Below are 20,480 nucleotides of genomic sequence, written 5' to 3'. Positions count from 1 at the left end.
GCCTGTACCAATGGGTCAGAGGTCAGTACCAATGGGTCAGAGGCCTGTACCAATGGGTCAGAGGCCTGTACCAATGGGTCAGAGGTCTACCCTGTATCAATGGGTCAGAGGCCTGTATCAATGGGTCAGAGGCCTGTACCAATGGGTCAGAGGCCTGTACCAATGGGTCTTGTTCGATTGAATCAATCAGGAAAAACCAAATAGTCACTGAAATCTCACATACAGTTATGTAGAATGTAAATTATAATTATATTAAGCTTTTAATATTTGATTTGATTGCAGTGAGTGGCCGTATGTTTCCGGTTTTGGTTGTCTCTTTCCCAGTTTACAATATTAGGGCATTACATTTTATAGAACATTCTAGACACTTTACCCCAGAGGAGATGCTTGGCCTGTTCTATGTAGACATGTAGACAGGACATCATGTAGACTGGGGCTGCTTCCCAAATGGCTCCCTGTTTCCTATATAGCACTCTGCTCTTGATCAGAGCCATTTGGCACTGTTTGTCACTCCTATTTCTCTGTCTGTCACTCCTATTTCACTGTCTGTCACTCCTATGTCCCTGTCTGTCACTCCTATGTCCCTGTCTGTCACTCCTATTTCCCTGTCTGTCACTCCTATTTCACTGTCTGTCACTCCTATTTCACTGTCTGTCACTCCTATTTCACTGTCTGTCACTCCTATTTCACTGTCTGTCACTCCTATTTCCCCTGTCTGTCACTCCTTTTTCCCTGTCTGTCACTCCTATTTCCCATGTCTGTCACTCCTATTTCACTGTCTGTCACTCCTATTTCACTGTCTGTCACTGACACTATCGTTTCCCAACATCTACTGTACCGTCACCCTGACACTATCGTATCCCAACAGCCTTCACAAAGCAGCTTTTAGATTTATTACCTATTGTCTTTATTCATTTAAGCTTTTATATGTAGTGACTGATGTTTTTTTTTTCTTGAGCTCTTGTCAAACCCATTAAAGCATTTTTTTTAAACTATTTTATTTTTCTTCAAGTTATTTAGCATTGTATATATAAACAAACATGTTTGCTGTGAACAGTGTATTATGCAGCTGTAACCGATTTAAACACCATCTTAAAATGGGTTAGTAGTTCAATCAATGTCTCTATTTGAGTGTCGGAGTTATTAAGCGTCAAAAACAAACACTAAACACATTGTCAGATGTCAAATAAATGTGGACATGATGAAACACTACCGAAATATACGAGTCATGTTGTTTCACTGTGTGCTGAAGTTTATAGACCTATCCTGAGCTATATGTATGATGGTGTTGGAGGGGGAGGGGCTGCAGTCTTTTGGGCTCTTTTTTTTTTTTCTCCGCAATTTCGTGGTATCCAATTGGTAGTTACAGTCTTGTCTCATCGCTGCAACTCCCGTACGGACTCGGGAGAGGTGAAGGTTGAGAGCCGTGCGTCGTCCGAAACACAAACCCAACCTAAGCCGCACTGCTTCTTGACACAACGCACATCCAACCCGGAAGCCAGCCGCACCAATGTGTCGGAGGAAACACAGTACACCTGGTCAGCGTGCACCCAGTCCGCCACAGAAGTCACTAGTGCGCAATGAGACAAGGACATTCCTGCCGGCCAAACCCTCCCTAACCCAGACGACGATGCAGTGCCCTAGACCACTGCGCCACCCGGGAGTGTGGCCAGAGTGTGGCCAGAGTGTGGCCATCTTATTAGCTCTTAACCAACCGTGCTATTTTGTTTGTTTTTTCGTGTTGGTCGTTGTACATAATGTTGCTGCCACCGTCTCTTATGACAGAAAAGGGCTTCTGAACATCAGAACTCTGATTAGACAAAGAGTTTTTCTTCAACGAGTCGGACGGGAGGGAGATACTACAGACACCCGACCAGGCCCAGATCACAGTCATTCGCTGGGGAAGGAAATCGAGATTTTGCGGAAAAAGATCAGGGTGCCTTGTGAGGATCAGGCGACGAGTGGCTAATCTGCCCTCCGTCCTGCTAGCTAGTTCAATCGCTGGAAAATAAATGGGACGAACTGAAAGCACGTACAGTGCCTTGCAAAAGGATTCATTGCCCTTGGCGTTTTTCCTATTTTGTTGCATTACAATCTGTAATTGAAATGGATTTTTATTTGGATTTCATGTAATGTAATGGGTGTACAGTGGGGCAACACCACTGCATATGTATTCACCCCTTTGCTATGAAGCCCCTAAATAAGATCTGTCACATGATCTGTCACATGATCTGTCACATGATCTGTCACATGATCTGTCACATGATCTCAGTATATATATATATATATATATACATATATACATATATATATATATATATATATATATATATATATATATATATATATATATATATATACACACCTGTTCTGAAAAGCATTAAATCCATTAGTAAAACATGGAAAGAATATGGCACCATAACAAACCTGCCAAAAGAGGGCCGCCCACCAAAACTCACAGACCAGGCAAGGAGGGCTTTAACCAGAGAGGCAACAAAGAGACCAAAGATAACCCTGAAGGAGCAGAAAAGCTCCACAGCGGAGATTGGAGTACCTGTCCATAGGACCACTTTAAGCCGTACACTCCACAAAGCTGGGCTTTACGGAAAAAAGGCATTGCTTAAAGAAGAAAATAAGCAAACACATTTGGTGTTCGCCAAAAGGCATGTGGGAGACTCCCCAAACATATGGAAGAAGGTACTCTGGTCAGATGAGACTAAAATTTTGCTTTTTCGCCATCAGGGAAAACGCTATGTCTGCCGTAAACCCAACACCTCACATCACCCCAAGAACACCATCCAATGCAGACAGACAATGCACAATGTAGAATGTCAATTATAATCTGGGTGGTTCGAGCCCAGAATGCTGACAGTATGACAACACATGCATGTTTACTGCTCTAATTACACTGGTAACCAGTTTATAATAGCAATAAGGCTCCTGAGGAAAAGAGAACGTTACTGCGGACTACCTATCAAGGCTCCCGTACATGGTCGCTTCAGGAGAGGAGGAAGGTAATGTGACGTAGACGTCCGTCACTGGCCGCGGGCAGCATTTGGTTCTTTAACGCACACACATATTCTTCACTCCTCCCTGCGCCATTATAAGATAAGTTAACAATGTGGGTCGACACACAAATTAACTTCTGTCTTGGTGCATGCATTTCACACCTGTCAGTGTTCATATTTGAGAGATACAATAATTATTGTACTTATCAATGTTGTGGATGAGCGCATTGTTTGTTTGTTCTGTTCCTCTCTCTCCATCTCTGTAGCTTCCGGGTATGCTGGAAAAGGACCCGAGCTAAGGGAATTGGGTTGGCTTTATAGTGCCTGTCCCAAATGGCTCATTAATGCATATGGGCTTATTGAAAGATATTGTCAGTAGTGATGTAATGTTGTAAATGTTATGTTGTGATATTGTTTAAAACCGTGTTGCAATGTATATCCTTTAGTATGTGTAGTTCATGGAAAATGTAGGTTTGTTTTGTTAATTGATTAATTAATTAGAGTTAATTGTTCTGAGGGGAGGGGCTAGCCCTACAAAAGGAGCCTCTCTTTCAGTCATGGGGAGGTTTTTGTTTTGGATTGAGCTGTGGATGGGGCAGCATTGTTTTTAAGCTGTCCCATAAGGTAGACGTTGATGGCAGTACTGTTGTTTTTTTGTTCCGGAATCACTTGTAAATAAACACCTTTGCACAGAGGAACTTTTGCGGTTCCGCCATCTTTTTATTTTGATAGAGGTTAGGTTATCCAGTTTAGCCTTCTGGCCTACTCTACGTGACACAGGGGTTTGTGGTATATGGCCAATATACCACGGCTAAGGGCTGTGTCCAGGCACTCCGCATTGCGTCGTGCAAATGAGGTGAACATTGCACACACAAAACTCCACAAGAAAGAAAGGGTTAACAAACCAGCTGCATTTCCAGGTTGGAAGAGACTGACAAGCTCCTTCAGTCTCAGCCTCCTTCACCTATTTTTTTATATATAGTAGAGAGAGAGAGAGAGAGAGAGAGACAGATGTTATATCCATCTCAGTCCAATCACCAGACTGTTATAGTAGAGAGAGAGAGAGAGAGAGATGTTATATCCCTCTCAGTCCAATCACCATACTGTTATAGTAGAGAGAGAGAGAGAGAGAGAGAGAGGTTATATCCCTCTCAGTCCAATCACCAGACTGTTATAGTAGAGAGAGAGGTTATATCCCTCTCAGTCCAATCACCAATTTATCCGGGGAGCCGGAAAGTAGAGCATTGATTTTTGCAATGTTACGTAGATGGAAATGTGGAAATGATATGTTTGTCAAAAGAGAGTTCAGGGTCCAGAGTAATGCTGAGGTCCTTCAGTTTTATTTGAGATGACTCTACAACCATCAAGAATAATTGTCAGATTCAACATAAATCTCTTTGTTTCTTGGGTCCTAGAACTAGGATCTCTGTTTTGTCTGAGTTGAAAAGTAGAACATTTTCCACGATCCACTTCCTTATGTCTGAAACACAGGATTCCAGGGAGGGCAATTTTGGGGCATCACCATGTTTCATCGAAAATTACAGCTGTGTGTCATCCACATAGCAGTGAAAGTTATCATTACGTTTCTGAATGACATCACCAAGAGGAAAAACATATTGTGAAAACAATAGTGGTCCTAAAAAGTAGCCTAGTGGAACACCAACATTTCCAATTGATTTGTCAGAGGACAAACCATTCACAGAGACAAACATCCCTGACCAAAATATATAGAAAACAGAGATATCTAAGGTCAGGGCATGACATCTTCATTACTGCACGATACTGTCTTTACAAGCTAGTCGGTAGCGCCATTTCCATTCCAATTTTCTGGAAGCTTGCTTCAGAGCTCGGGTATTTTCTGTATACCAGGAAACTAGTTTCTTATGACAAATGTTTTTTGTTTTTAGGGGTGTGACTACATCTAGGGTATTGAATGTAGTTCCTCAGTTAGGTAGTAAACCAATGTTTGTCCTCTGATGTCCTTTGTTAGGTGGAGGGAGTCTGGAAGGGCATCTAGGAATCTTTGGGTTGTCTGAGAATTTATAGCATGGCTTTTGATGGACCTTGGTTGGGGTCTGAGCAGATTTGTTGCGATTGCAAACGTAATAAAATGGTGGTCCAATAGTCGAGGATTATGAGGAAAAACATTAAGATCCACAACATTTATTCCATGGCAAAAAACTAGGTCCAGGGTATGAAGACTTCCGGCGCCGACAGAGATGGCCGCCTCGCTTCGCGTTCCTAGGAAACTATGCAGTTTTTTTTTTTACGTGTTATTTCTTACATTAGTACCCCAGGTCATCTTAGGTTTCATTACAAACAGTCGAGAAGAACTACTGAATATAAGATCAGCGTCAACTCACCATCAGTACGACCAAGAATATGTTTTCCGCGACGCGGATCCTGTGTTCTGCCTTACAAACAGGACAACGGAATGGATCGCATGCAGCGACCCAAAAAAACGACTCCGAAAAAGAGGGAAACGTAGCGGTCTTCTGGTCAGACTCCGGACAAGGGCACATCGCGCACCACTCCCCAGCATTCTTCTTGCCAATGTCCAGTCTCTTGACAACAAGGTTGATGAAATCCGAGCAAGGGTAGCATTCCAGAGGGACATCAGAGACTGCAACGTTCTCTGCTTCACGGAAACATGGCTTACTGGGAAGACGCTATCCGATGCGGTGCAGCCAACGGGTTTCTCCACGCATCGCGCCGACAGAAACAAACATCTTTCTGGTAAGAAGAGTGGTGGGGGCGTATGCCTCAAGACTAACGAGACATGGTGTGATGAAAGAAACATACAGGAACTCAAATCCTTCTGTTCACCTGATTTAGAATTCCTCACAATCAAATGTAGACCGCATTATCTTCCAAGACAATTCTCTTCGATTATAATCACAGCCGTATATATCCCCCCCCCCCAAGCAGACACATCGATGGCTCTGAACAAACTTTATTTAACTCTTTGCAAACTGGAAACCATTTATCCGGAGGCTGCATTCATTGTAGCTGGGGATTTTAATAAAGCTAAACTGAAAACAAGACTCCCTAAATTTTATCAGCATATCGATTGCTTCACCAGGGGTGGTAAAACCTTGGATCATTGTTACTCTAACTTCCGCGACGCATATAAGGCCCTGCCCCGACCCCTTTCGGAAAAGCTGACCACGACTCCATTTTGTTGATCCCTGCCTACAGGCAGAAACTAAAACAAGAGGCTCCCACGCTGAGGTCTGTCCAACGCTGGTCCGACCAAGCTGATTCCACACTCCAAGACTGCTTCCATCACGTGGACTGGGACATGTTTCGTATTGCGTCAGATAACAATATTGACGAATACGCTGATTCCGTGTGCGAGTTCATTAGAACGTGCGTTGAAGATGTCGTTCCCATAGCAACGATAAAAACATTCCCTAACCAGAAACCGTGGATTGATGGCAGCATTCGCGTGAAACTGAAAGCGCGAACCACTGCTTTTAATCAGTGTCTGGCAACATGACCGAATACAAACAGTGCAGCTATTCCCTCCGCAAGGCTATTAAACAAGCTAAGCATCAGTACAGAGACAAAGTAGAATCTCAATTCAACAGCTCAGACACAAGAGGCATGTGGCAGGGTCTACAGTCAATCACGGACTACAAGAAGAAACCCAGCCCAGTCACGGACCAGGATGTCTTGCTCCCAGGCAGACTAAATAACTTTTTTGCCCGCTTTGAGGACAATACAGTGCCACTGACACGGCCTGCAACGAAAACATACGGTCTCTCCTTCACTGCAGCCGAGGTGAGTAAGACATTTAAACATGTTAACCCTCGCAAGGCTGCAGGCCCAGACGGCATCCCCAGCTGCGCCCTCAGAGCATGCGCAGACCAGCTGGTCGGTGTGTTTACGGACATATTCAATCAATCCCTATACCAGTCTGCTGTTCCCACATGCTTCAAGAGGGCCAACATTGTTCCTGTTCCCAAGAAAGCTAAGGTAACTGAGCTAAACGACTACCACCCCGTAGCACTCACTTCAGTCATCATGAAGTGCTTTGAGAGACTAGTCAAGGACCATATCACCTCCACCCTACCTGACACCCTAGACCCACTCCAATTTGCTTACCGCCCAAATAGGTCCACAGACAATGCAATCTCAACCACACTGCACACTGCCCTAACCCACCTGGACAAGAGGAATACCTATGTGAGAATGCTGTTCATCGACTACAGCTCGGCATTCAACACCATAGTACCCTCCAAGCTCGTCATCAAGCTCGAGACCCTGGGTCTCGAGCCCGCCCTGTGCAACTGGGTACAGGACTTCCTGACGGGCCGCCCCCAGGTGGTGAGGGTAGGCAACAACATCTCCTCCCCGCTGATCCTCAACACGGGGGCCCCACAAGGGTGCGTTCTGAGCCCTCTCCTGTACTCCCTGTTCACCCACGACTGCGTGGCCACGCACTCCTCTGCACGGTCTGCACAACGCATCACCGGGGGCAAACTACCTGCCCTCCAGGACACCTACACCACCCGATGTTACAGGAAGGCCATAAAGATCATCAAGGACATCAACCACCCGAGCCACTGCCTGTTTACCCCGCTATCATCCAGAAGGCGAGGTCAGTACAGGTGCATCAAAGCTGGGACCGAGAGACTGAAAAACAGCTTCTATCTCAAGGCCATCAGACTGTTAAACAGCCACCACTAACATTGAGTGGCTGCTGCCAACACACTGTCATTGACACTGACCCAACTCCAGCCACTTTAATAATGGGAATTGATGGGAAATGATATAGTAAATATATCACTAGCCACTTTAAACAATGCTACCTTATATAATGTTACTTAACCTACATTATTCATCTCATATGCATATGTATATACTGTACTCTACATCATCGACTGCATCCTTATGTAATACATGTATCACTAGCCACTTTAACTATGCCACTTTGTTTACTTGTCTACATACTCATCTCATATGTATATACTGTACTCGATACCATCTACTTTATGCTGCTCTGTACCATCACTCATTCATATATCCTTATGTACATATTCTTTATCCCCTTACACTGTGTATAAGACAGTTATTTTGGAATTGTTAGTTAGATTACTTGTTGGTTATCACTGCATTGTCGGAACTAGAAGCACAAGCATTTCGCTACACTCGCAGTGACAAATAAAATTCGATTTTTGATTTGACTGTGACAGTGAGTAGGTCCGGAGACATGTTGGACAAAAGCCACTGAGTCGATGATGGCTCCGAAAGCCTTTTGGAGTGGGCCTGTGGAGTTTTCCATGTAAATATTAAAGTCACCAAAAATGTGAATATTCTCTGCCATGACTACAAGGGAACTCAGAGAACTCAGTGAGGAATGCTGTATACGGCCCAGGAGGCCTGTAAACAGTAGCTCTAAAAAGTGATTGAGTAGGCTGCATTGATTTCATGACTAAGAAGCTCAAATTTTAAAAAATGCAGTCATTTTTTTTGTCAAATGAAATTTGCTCTCGTAAATGTTAGCAACACCCTCAGCTGCACTGGGGATATGGTCACTAGTGTAGCCAGGAGGTGAGACCTCATTTAACACAGTAAATTCATCAGACTTAAGCCATGTTTCAGTCAGGCCAATCACATCAAGATTATGACCAGTGATTAGTTCATTGACTATAACTGCCTTGGAAGTGAGGGATCTAACATTAAGTAGCCCTATTTTGAGACATGAGATATCACAATCTCTTTCAATAATGACAGGAATGGAGGAGGTCTTTATCCTAGTGAGATTGCTAAGGCAAACAACGCCATGTTTAGTTTTTCCCAACCTAGGTCGAGGCACAGACACGGTCTCAATGGGGATAGCTGAGCTGACTACACTGACTGTGCTAGTGGCAGACTCTGCTAAGCTGGCAGGCTGGCTAACAGCCTGCTGACTGGCCTACACCTTATCTCATTGTGGAGCTAGAGGAGTTAGAGCCCTGTCCATGTTTGTAGATAAGATGAGCGCACTCCTCCAGCTAGGATGGAGTCCGTCACTCCTTAGCAATCCAGGCCTGGTCCTGTTTGTGGGTGGCTCCCAGAAAGAGAGACAATTATTTACAAATTCTATCTTTTGGGAGGGGCAGAAAACAGTTTTCAACTAGCGATTGAGTTGTGAGACTCTGCTGTAGAGCTCATCACTCCTCCTAACTGGGAGGGGGCCAGAGACAATTACTCGATGCCGACACATCTTTCTAGCTGATTTACACACTGAAGCTATGTTGCTCTTGGTGACCTCTGACTGTTTGATCCTTACATCATTGGTGCCGACGTGGATAAAAACATCCCTAAACACTCTACACTCGCCAGTTTTAGCCTTAGCCAGCACTTCAGCCGTAATGTCAGAAGCCCCCTGGTAAACAGCTGGATGATTTGTTTGAAGTCTAATACTGCGGGTAATGGAGTCGCCAATGACTAGGGTTTTCAATTTGTCAGAGCTAATGGTGGGAAGCTTCGCATCTCAGACCCCGTAATGGGAGGAGTAGAGACCAGAGAAGACTCGGCCTCTGACTCCGACTCGCTGCTTAATGGAGAGAACCGGTTGAAAGTTTCTGTCGGCTGAATGAGCGACACCGGTTGAGTATTACTACAGCATTTCCTTCCAGAAGCCATGAGAAAGTTATCGGGCTGCGGGGACCGTGCGAGGGGATTTACGTTACTTAAAAGTTGAGCGAGGGAAAAAAAGAAGAAGGAAAAAACGGTAATTAAAAAGTAAAAACCGTAAAGTTGGCAGGTAGCAAAGTAACCTTAGCAACAAACCGCGCAGCAGCACGAAAACAAGTCTACAAGTTGTGACCTGGTGCAGAGACAAATAACATCTGCTAAACATGGTACCCCTGCACATTGACTCAGTACTGGTACTTCCTGTATATAGCCATGTTATTACATTTACATTACATTTAAGTCATTTAGCAGACGCTCTTATCCAGAGCGACTTACAAATTGGTGCATTCACCTTATGACATCCAGTGGAGCAGCCACTTTACAATAGTGCATCTAAATATTTTAATGGGGGGGTGAGAAGGATTACTTTATCATATCCTAGGTATTCCTTAATAACCTCTTAGTCCGCCCCATCCCGGATCCGGGATCGTGACTACAGCCTCAAGCTCATTACCATAACGCAAAATTAGCGATTTCTGAAAATTGCAAATTAAATGAAATAAATATGCCTGTCCTCAAGCTTATCCTTTTCTTAGCAATCCTGTCGTCTCAGATTTTCAAAATATACTTTAGAACCAGAGAAAATCAATAATTTGTGTAAGAGTGGTGATAGCTAGCTTAGCATTTAGCGTTAGCATTTAGCACGCAACATTCACAAAAACCAGCAAAGGGATCAAATAAAATAATTTACCTTTGAAGAACTTCAGATGTTTCAATGAGGAGACTCTCAGTTACATAGCAGATGTCCAGTTTTTCCTGAAAGATGCTTGTGTAGGACACAACGTTCCGTTTTGTTACTATGCATTTGGCTACTGAAACTAACCGAAACTTCAGTCACCTAAACGTCAAACTTTTTTCCGAATTAACTCCATAATATCGACTGAAACATGGAAAACGTTGTTTGAATCAATCCTCAAGGTGTTTTGTCATATATCTCTTCATTGAAATGCCTTCCCTGGAAGCGTGCATTCTCCTCTGATTTGGATGGAAAAATACTGGTAGGTGACTTTTGCGCACCAATTTCCACGCAGACACCGTGCGGGACACTTGGTAATTGTAGGCTCTTATGGTCAATCTTCCAATGATATGCCTACAAATACGTCACAATGCTGCAGACACCTGGGGGAAACGATAGGAAGTGTCCGTTCATTCCTGTCGCATTCACAGCCATATAAGGAGATCATGGAAAACGTGCCTCCAGAAATCCTGTTGATTTCCTGGTCACTCAAACATCTTGGTTTTGCCTGTAGATTTTGTTCTATGGCACTCACAGTGAAAATCTTTGCAGTTCTGGAAACGTCAGAGTGTCTTCTTTCCAAAACTATCAATTCCAAGCATAGTAAATATTGTGTCGTTCCTGGAAGCTGTTGCCGTAGTGATAACCAAAAGATACCTGCATCTTTTCGTGACAAAATATTGCGCTTAAAACGGGCACGTCTTTTTATCCAAAAATGAAATACTGCCCCTAGAGTCTTAACAGGTTTTAAAGAGGTGGGGTTTCAGGTGTCTCCGGAAGGTGGTGATTGACTCCGCTGTCCTGGCGTCGTGAGGGAGTTTGTTCCACCATTGGGGGCCAGAGCAGCGGAGGAGTTTTGACTGGGAACTGGGAAGGGAACACCAGACGTACTTCCTCAGTGGTAGGGTTTAATGGCACAGGCAGGGAGCCCAGGCCAGAGGTGGAATGAGACGGGAGATGACCCTTGTTTGGGTGTGTGAGGGGGTCCTGATGTTGTAGAGCCTGGAGGTACACCGCCTGAGGTTAGTTGAGAACGACAGGGTGTTGTCCAGGATCACAGCTTCGTAGGCAAGCACCATGGTCTTGTCAACCGGATGGCGAGATCATGGAACTGGCAGCCAGTGGAGGAAGAGCAGCTCCGAGGAGCTTGGGGTGGTGATCCGAGAACTATGGGAAGGTTGAACACCAGACGGGCTGTTCCACCTGGTCATCAGGATCATTACCTCGTTCCTGTATGAGCTATTACCTGGTTTAATGGCCATGTTATTACCTGGTAGCCCAGCCATGTTATTACCTGGTACTCTCTGTTGCAAATAAATCAAAATCAAATCAAATTTATTTATAAGTGCCTGGATATCTCAAAGTGCTGTACAGAAACCCAGCCTAAAACCCCAAACAGCAAACAATGCAGGTGTAAAAGCACGGTGGCTAGGAAAAACTGTAGAGCAAAACCTAGGAAGAAACCTAGGGGAACCGGGCTATGTTAGTTGGCCAGAACCTCAGGGTGTTGTCCAGGATCATAACGAAAATGACCAAGATGTTCTTTCATAAATGACCAGCATGGTCAAATGGGAGGAGGAAACCATGGAGTTGTCACAGTCAGGTGGACTGGGGACAGCAAGATCATGGAGGTAGTCCTGGGGCACGGTCCTTCCCTCCGGGAGGAAGAGCAGCATATGTGGGGTGGCCAGTCCTCTTGGCTGTGCCGGGTGGAGATTATAACAGAACGTGGTGATGTTCAAATGTTCATAAATGACCAGCATGGTTGAATAATAGTCAGAACAGTTGAAACTGGAGCAGACATGGCAGAGGTGGATGGGGACAGCAAGGAGTCCTCATGTCACCTGGTCATGGTCCTAGGGCCCAGGGGAAACTGGAGCAGCAGATGGCCAGGTGGACTGGGGACAGCAAGGAGTCATCATGTCAGGTAGTCCATGGGGCATGGTTCTACCTGGTCCTCCGAGTATATAGAAGAGAGAAGAGAGAATTAGAGAACCATGTTATTACCTGGTACTCTCTGTATATAAGCCATAAACAAACTGTTATTACCTGGTACTAAACTACTGTATATAGCCATGTTATTACCTGGTACTCTCTGTATATAGCCATGTTATTACCTGGTACTCTCTGTATATAGCCATGTTGTTACCTGGTACTCTCTGTATATAGCCATGTTATTACCTGGTACTCTCTGTATATAGCCATGTTATTACCTGGTACTCCCTGTATATAGCCATGTTATTACCTGGTACTCCCTGTATATAGCCATGTTATTACCTGGTACTCTCTGAATATAGCCATGTTATTACCTGGTACTCTCTGTATATAACCATGTTATTACCTGGTACTTCCTTTATATAGCCATGTTATTACCTGGTACTCTGTGTATATAGCCATGTTATTACCTGGTACTCTGTGTATATAGCCATGTTATTACCTGGTACTCTCTGTATATAACCATGTTATTACCTGGTACTCTCTGTATATAGCCATGTTATTACCTGGTACTCTCTGTATATAACCATGTTATTACCTGGTACTCTCTGTATATAGCCATGTTATTACCTGGTATCTGTATATAGCCATGTTATTACCTGGTACTCTCTGTATATAGCCATGTTATTACCTGGTACTCTCTGTATATAGCCATGTTTACCCATTTTGAAACAATGCTAACCTTACCTTCTTCTCTCTTCCTCTCTTCCCCAACAACCCAATTTTTGGGGTACCTAAGAGGGAACGCAGGTGGGAGAATAATCCCGGTGAGATTAAGACGAATGGACTATAGACCACCTCTTCCCTCCATTCTAATTTGTCACTTGATAATACGATGAATGACTTCTGATCGCCGATTTGCTACCAACGGGACACTCGTAATATATTCTCTGATTTTCTAAAACGTGTCATTCGGGCAAGATACCCCCCCCCATGGCTATCCGATGCCTTCTTCATTCACCGAGCGGACATGACAGTAGAGTGAGAGAAATTGTAAAGGGGGGAGGGGTGTGTCTCCTCATCAACAACAACGTTCTGACTCTTCACCAGCGCTAGTCTAGATATTTGTTCCGCCCGTCTTGTAATACCTGACGGTCAAAGAGCTATAACAAGCTGGTAATTAAACAAACTGTACGAGGTTATAAACAAGCAGGAACCTTTTCATCCGGATACCGCCAAGCTGGTAATTAAACAAACTGTAGGAGGCTATAAACAAGCAGGAACCTTTTCATCCGGATGCCGCCAAGCTGGTAATTAAACAAACTGTACGAGGCTATAAACAAGCAGTAACATTTTCATCGGGATGCCTCCCTGCTTGTCACTGGCGATTTTAATTCTGTGTTATTAAGACGCGTATAATCACGGCCATTTTCAACCTCTCCTTGTCCCAGTCTGTAATCCCTACATGTTTTAAGATGAAAACCATCATCCCTGTCCCCAAGAACTCTAAGGCTTCGTGCCACAATGACTACCACCCTGTAGCCCTCACTTCTGTAATCATGAAGTGCTTTGAGAGGCTGGTTATGACTCACATCAACTCTATCACCCCAGACCCACTCCAATTTACACACCGCCCCAACAGATCCATAGATGACACATTCTCAATTGCACTGTCACGCCCTGTCCTTAGTTATCTTTGTTTTCTTTATTATTTTGGTTAGGTCAGGGTGTGACGAGGGTGGTTTGTGTAGTTTTTTGTATTGTCTAGGGTTTTTTGTATGTTTAGGGGTTGTTGTATACAGCGCCTTGCGAAAGTATTCGGCCCCCTTGAACTTTGCAACATTTCAGGCTTCAAACATAAAGATATAAAACTGTATTTTTTTTGTGAAGAATCAACAACAAGTGGGACACAATCATGAAGTGGAACGACATTTATTGGATATTTCAAACTTTTTTAACAAATCAAAAACTGAAAAATTGGGCGTGCAATTCACAGGCAGCACAGAACTGGAACGAAAGGCGGCCAAATGAGGTGCTGGCTTTAGGGATGATCAGTGAGATACACCTGCTGGAGCGCGTGCAACGGATGGGTGTTGCCATCGTGACCAGTGAACTGAGATAAGGCGGAGCTTTACCTAGCATGGACTTGTAGATGACCTGGAGCCAGTGGGTCTGGCGACGAATATGTAGCGAGGGCCAGCCGACTAGAGCGTACAAGTCGCATTGGTGGGTGGTATAAGGTGCTTTAGTGACAAAACGGATGGCACAGTGATAAACTGCATCCAGTTTGCTGAGTAGAGTGTTGGAAGCAATTTTGTAGATGACATCGCCGAGGTCGAGGATCGGTAGGATAGTCAGTTTTACTAGGGTAAGCTTGGCAGCGTGAGTGAAGGAGGCTTTGTTGCGGAATAGAAAGCCTACTCTTGATTTGATTTTCGATTGGTGATGTTTGATATGAGTCTGAAAGGAGAGTTTACAGTCTAGCCAGACACGTAGGTACTTATAGATGTCCACATATTCAAGGTTGGAACCATCCAGGGTGGTGATGCTGGTCAGGCGTGCGGGTGCAGGCAGCGAACGGTTGAAAAGCATGCATTTGGTTTTACTAGCGTTTAAGAGCAGTTGGAGGCCACGGAAGGAGTGTTGTATGGCAATGAAGCTCGTTTGGAGGTTAGATAGCACAGTGTCCAAGGACGGGCCGGAAGTATATAGAATGGTGTTGTCTGCGTAGAGGTGGATCAGGGAATCGCCCGCAGCAAGAGCAACTTCATTGATATATACATAAAAAAGAGTCGGCCTGAGGATTGAACTCTGTGGCACCCCCACAGAGACTTCCAGAGGACCGGACAGCATGCCCTCCGATTTGACACACTGAACTGCAAAGTAATTGGTGAACCAGGCAAGGCAGTCATCTGAAAAACCGAAACTACTGAGTCTGCCGATAAGAATATGGTGATTGACCGAGTCGAAAGCCTTGGCAAGGTCGATGAAGACTGCTGCACAGTACTGTCTTTAATCGATGGCGGTTATGATATCGTTTAGTACCTTGAGCGTGGCTGAGGTGGATAAGAGCGTCTGCTAAATGACTTAAATGTAAATGTAAATGAGGTGCACCCGTGACCGGCTCGGAAACCAGATTGCACAGCGGAGAAGGTACGGTGGGATTCGAGATGGTCAGTGACCTGTTTGTTGACTTGACTTTCGAATACCCTAGATAGGCAGGGCAGGATGGACATAGGTCTGTAACAGTTTGGGTCCAGGGTGTCTCCCCCTTTGAAGAGGGGGATGACTGCGGCAGCTTTCCAGTCCTTGGGGATCTCAGACGATATGAAAGAGAGTTTGAACAGGCTGGTAATAGGGTTTGCGACAATGGCGGCGGATAGTTTCAGAAATAGAGGGTCCAGATTGTCAAGCCCAGCTGATTTGTACGGGTCCAGGTTTTGCAGCTCTTTCAGAACATCTGCTATCTGGATTTGGGTAAAGGAGAACCTGGAGAGGCTTGGGCGAGGAGCTGCGGGGGGGCGGAGCTGTAGGCCGAGGTTGGAGTAGCCAGGCGGAAGGCATGGCCAGCCGTTGACAAATGCTTGTTGAAGTTACCTACGCTGATCCTCAACACGGGGCCCCTCAGGGGTGTGTGCTTAGTTCCCTCCTGTCCTGCCTGTTCACCCATGACTCCGTGGCTGCACACATCTCCAGCAACATCATCAAGTTTACTGATGACACGACGATGATAGGAGCCAGCCAGCTAACATTAGCTAGCTAGCTAACAGTACACTTTAGCTTAAGACATGTAGCTAGATCGCTAGGTAAACAATCAACCTATCTAGGTAAATATTGTGTAAAATCACAGACGTCACGTTACTTTAGCTGGCTAACATTAGCTAGTTAAACAACAATTAACATAGTGCCAAATCATTTTGTTGCTACCCTGCATGAATCTGCTGGTTCAATGTTTGCTAACATTAGGCTCTAAAGCAAACGGTTCAGGGAAACAATTAATAACGTGATAAACTTAACGTTAGCTCGGGAGCCAGCCTGCTAACGTTAGCTATCTAGCTAACTGTACACTTTAGCTTGAAATGAAGCCACTTTGTCAAAATTATAAACGTGTAATATCTGAAAATGTAGCTATCATGCATGATGGACGCGTCGCGTCTCCCTGTCACGGATGCCATGCTACGGTTACCCTTAGTTTGAAGATGTAATCCGGAGACAAGTGTTTTCTCCATCTCTTTAGCTGTCATACTCTAATTCCACTGATTTAAAAACTTGATCCTTCAGAACTTGTTAGGGAGTTATATTCCTGTGCAGGTAGCGTGACTACAGCTCAAGCTCATTACCATAATGCACAATGCGCAAAAATATTCCTAAAAATATTTAACCTCCACACATTAACAAGTAAAATAGCTCAAATGAAAGATAAACAAGTTGTTTATCTAGCCAGCAAGTCAGATTTCTAAAATGTTTTACGGCGAAAACATAGCACATATTTACGTCAAACCACCACCGCAGACATAGCTCATTAGCATAGCCAAGTAGGAAAAAATATGCAATCAACAAACGCAGGATTAAAAGAAAAATCATTTCACTAACCTTTTGAAATCTTCATCAGATGACAGTAATATAACATGTTACACAGTACATTCATTTTTTTTCAGTAATATGCTATATATATCCATAAATCTCTGTTTACAATGATGCATCGTTCAAAAAATGCTACTAAAATGTCCGGAGAAATTAAATAGCTCCGGCAGATAACGTCAGCTAACAAGGAATACACATCATAAACTTTGACTAAATATGCATGTTTTACATATGTATAGGAAGATACACTTCTTCTAAATGCAAACGCTGTGTTACTTTTATTTATAACATTACATTTTGCGTTTACTAGGCTATAATAGGGAGTCGGCGCTCCCACATTAGCATAATGACTCCTCTATCTTGGAGTCGACAGAAACCCAAAATTAATACATAAATATTCCCTTACCTTTGCTGTTCTTCCATCAGAAGACCTGTAAGGGATTATACTCACCAAATTAGCGTTCAGTTTTCAAGTCTGCGTCTTTCGGTTCTCAAAATAGCCTGATTTTGGTAAAAATGTAGGCAAAATTGAAGTGGGTGCGCACCAAAACGTTGAAAATATATACCATATGTCGAGTAAACTTGTCAAACTATGTTCATAATTAAGCTTTAACATGTTATAAAGGTGTACAGCAATTTTGAGGACGAAGCTAAACACACACGTCTTGTCATTGATCATGAAGAAAAGAGAGAGCGGGAGCATAGCGCGCATGTCATGTTTTGTCATTTATTATCATGTCTTGTCCCTGTGCTTCCCATTCTATTCGTTTCCCTCTGCTGGTCTTATTAGGTTCTTTCCCTCTTTCTATCCCTCTCTCTCCCCCTCCCTCTCTCACTCTCTCGCTCTCTCTTCTCTCTATCGTTCCGTTCCTGCTCCCAGCTGTTCCTATTCCCCTAATCATCATTTAGTCTTCCCACACCTGTTCCCGATCCTTTTCCCTGATTAGAGTCCCTATTTCTCCCCTTGTTATTCGTTTCTGCCCTGTCGGTTCCTTGTCTAGAATTCACCGTGCTGTGTTTGTGTATCGCCCTGTCGTGTCGTGTTTTCCTCAGATGCTGCGTGGTGAGCAGGTGTCTGAGTCTGTCTGGTTCAAGTGCCTTCCCGAGGCAACCTGCTGTTCACCTGCTGTTCAAGATCGAGTCTCCAGTTTGTCCTCGTCATTTCGAGTGAAAGTTGTGTTTTTTGATTGTATTTACTTTACTGGATTAAAGACTCTGTTTTCGCCAAGTCGCTTTTGGGTCCTCTTTCACCTGCAGGACAGAAGGAACCGACCAAGGAATGGACCCAGCGACTTCAGACGCTCGTTACACTGCCGTCGAGATCCAAGGAGCCATGCTCGGCAGACACGAGCAGGAATTGTCTGCTGCTCGCCATGCCGTGGAGAACCTGGCCGCTCAGGTTTCCGACCTCTCTGGACAGTTCCAGAGTCTACGTCTCGTGCCACCTGTTACTTCCTGGCCTGCCGAGCCTCCAGAACCTAGGGTTAATAACCCACCTTGCTACTCCGGGCAGCCCACTGAGTGCCGCTCCTTTCTCACGCAGTGTGAGATTGTGTTCTCTCTCCAACCCAACACATACTCTAGAGAGAGAGCTCGGGTTGCTTACGTCATTTCACTCCTTACTGGCCGGGCTCGAGAATGGGGCACAGCTATCTGGGAGGCAAGGGCTGATTGCTCTAACAAGTTCCAGAACTTTAAAGAGGAGATGATTCGGGTTTTTGACCGTTCAGTTTTTGGTAGGGAGGCTTCTAGGGCCCTGGCTTCCTTATGTCAAGGTGAACGGTCCATAACGGATTATTCTATTGAGTTTCGCACTCTTGCTGCCTCTAGTGAGTGGAACGAGCCGGCGCTGCTCGCTCGTTTTCTGGAGGGACTCCACGCAGTGGTTAAGGATGAGATTCTCTCCCGGGAGGTTCCTTCAGATGTGGACTCTTTGATTGCTCTCGCCATCCGCATAGAACGACGGGTAGATCTTCGTCACCGGGCTCGTGGAAGAGAGCTCGCATCAACGGTGTTTCCCTGCTCCGCATCGCAACCATCTCCCTCCTCTGGCTCAGAGACTGAGCCCATGCAGCTGGGAGGGATTCGCATCTCGACTAAGGAGAGGGAACGGAGGATCACCAACCGCCTGTGCCTCTATTGCGGAGTTGCTGGACATTTTGTTAATTCATGTCCAGTAAAAGCCAGAGCTCATCTGTAAGCGGAGGGCTACAGGTGAGCGCAACTACTCAAGTCTCTCCATCAAAATCCTGTACTACTTTGTCGGTCCATCTACGCTGGACCGGTTCGGGTGCTACATGTAGTGCCTTGATAGACTCTGGGGCTGAGGGTTGTTTCATGGACGAAGCATGGGTTCGGAAACATGACATTCCTTTCAGAGAGTTAGAGAAGCCTACGCCCATGTTCGCCTTAGATGGTAGTCATCTTCCCAGTATCAGATTTGAGACACTACCTTTAACCCTCACAGTATCTGGTAACCACAGTGAGACTATTTCTTTTTTGATTTTCCGTTCACCGTTTACACCTGTTGTTTTGGGTCATCCCTGGCTAGTATGTCATAATCCTTCTATTAATTGGTCTAGTAATTCTATCCTATCCTGGAACGTTTCTTGTCATGTGAAGTGTTTAATGTCTGCCATCCCTCCCGTTTCTTCTGTCCCTACTTCTCAGGAGGAACCTGGCGATTTGACAGGAGTGCCGGAGGAATATCATGATCTGCGCACGGTCTTCAGTCGGTCCCGAGCCAACTCCCTTCCTCCTCACCGGTCGTATGATTGTAGTATTGATCTCCTTCCGGGGACCACTCCTCCTCGGGGTAGACTATACTCTCTGTCGGCTCCCGAACGTAAGGCTCTCGAGGATTATTTGTCTGTGTCTCTTGACGCCGGTACCATAGTGCCTTCTTCCTCTCCGGCCGGGGCGGGGTTCTTTTTGTTAAGAAGAAGGACGGTACTCTGCGCCCCTGCGTGGATTATCGAGGGCTGAATGACATAACGGTTAAGAATCGTTATCCGCTTCCCCTTATGTCATCAGCCTTCGAGATTCTGCAGGGAGCCAGGTGCTTTACTAAGTTGGACCTTCGTAACGCTTACCATCTCGTGCGCATCAGAGAGGGGGACGAGTGGAAAACGGCGTTTAACACTCCGTTAGGGCATTTTGAGTACCGGGTTCTGCCGTTCGGCCTCGCCAATGCGCCAGCTGTTTTTCAGGCATTAGTTAATGATGTTCTGAGAGACATGCTGAACATCTTTGTTTTTGTCTATCTTGACGATATCCTGATTTTTTCTCCGTCACTCGAGATTCATGTTCAGCACGTTCGACGTGTTCTACAGCGCCTTTTAGAGAATTGTCTCTACGTAAAGGCTGAGAAGTGCTCTTTTCATGTCTCCTCCGTTACTTTTCTCGGTTCCGTTATTTCCGCTGAAGGCATTCAGATGGATTCCGCTAAGGTCCAAGCTGTCAGTGATTGGCCCGTTCCAAGGTCACGTGTCGAGTTGCAGCGCTTTTTAGGTTTCGCTAATTTCTATCGGCGT

The sequence above is a fragment of the Oncorhynchus gorbuscha genome, linkage group LG02 (genome assembly GCF_021184085.1).
Source record: "Oncorhynchus gorbuscha isolate QuinsamMale2020 ecotype Even-year linkage group LG02, OgorEven_v1.0, whole genome shotgun sequence".
NCBI classification, from domain to species: domain Eukaryota; kingdom Metazoa; phylum Chordata; class Actinopteri; order Salmoniformes; family Salmonidae; genus Oncorhynchus; species Oncorhynchus gorbuscha.
The sequence above is the reverse complement of the archived record's forward strand: the minus strand, read 5'-3'. Positions refer to the sequence as shown.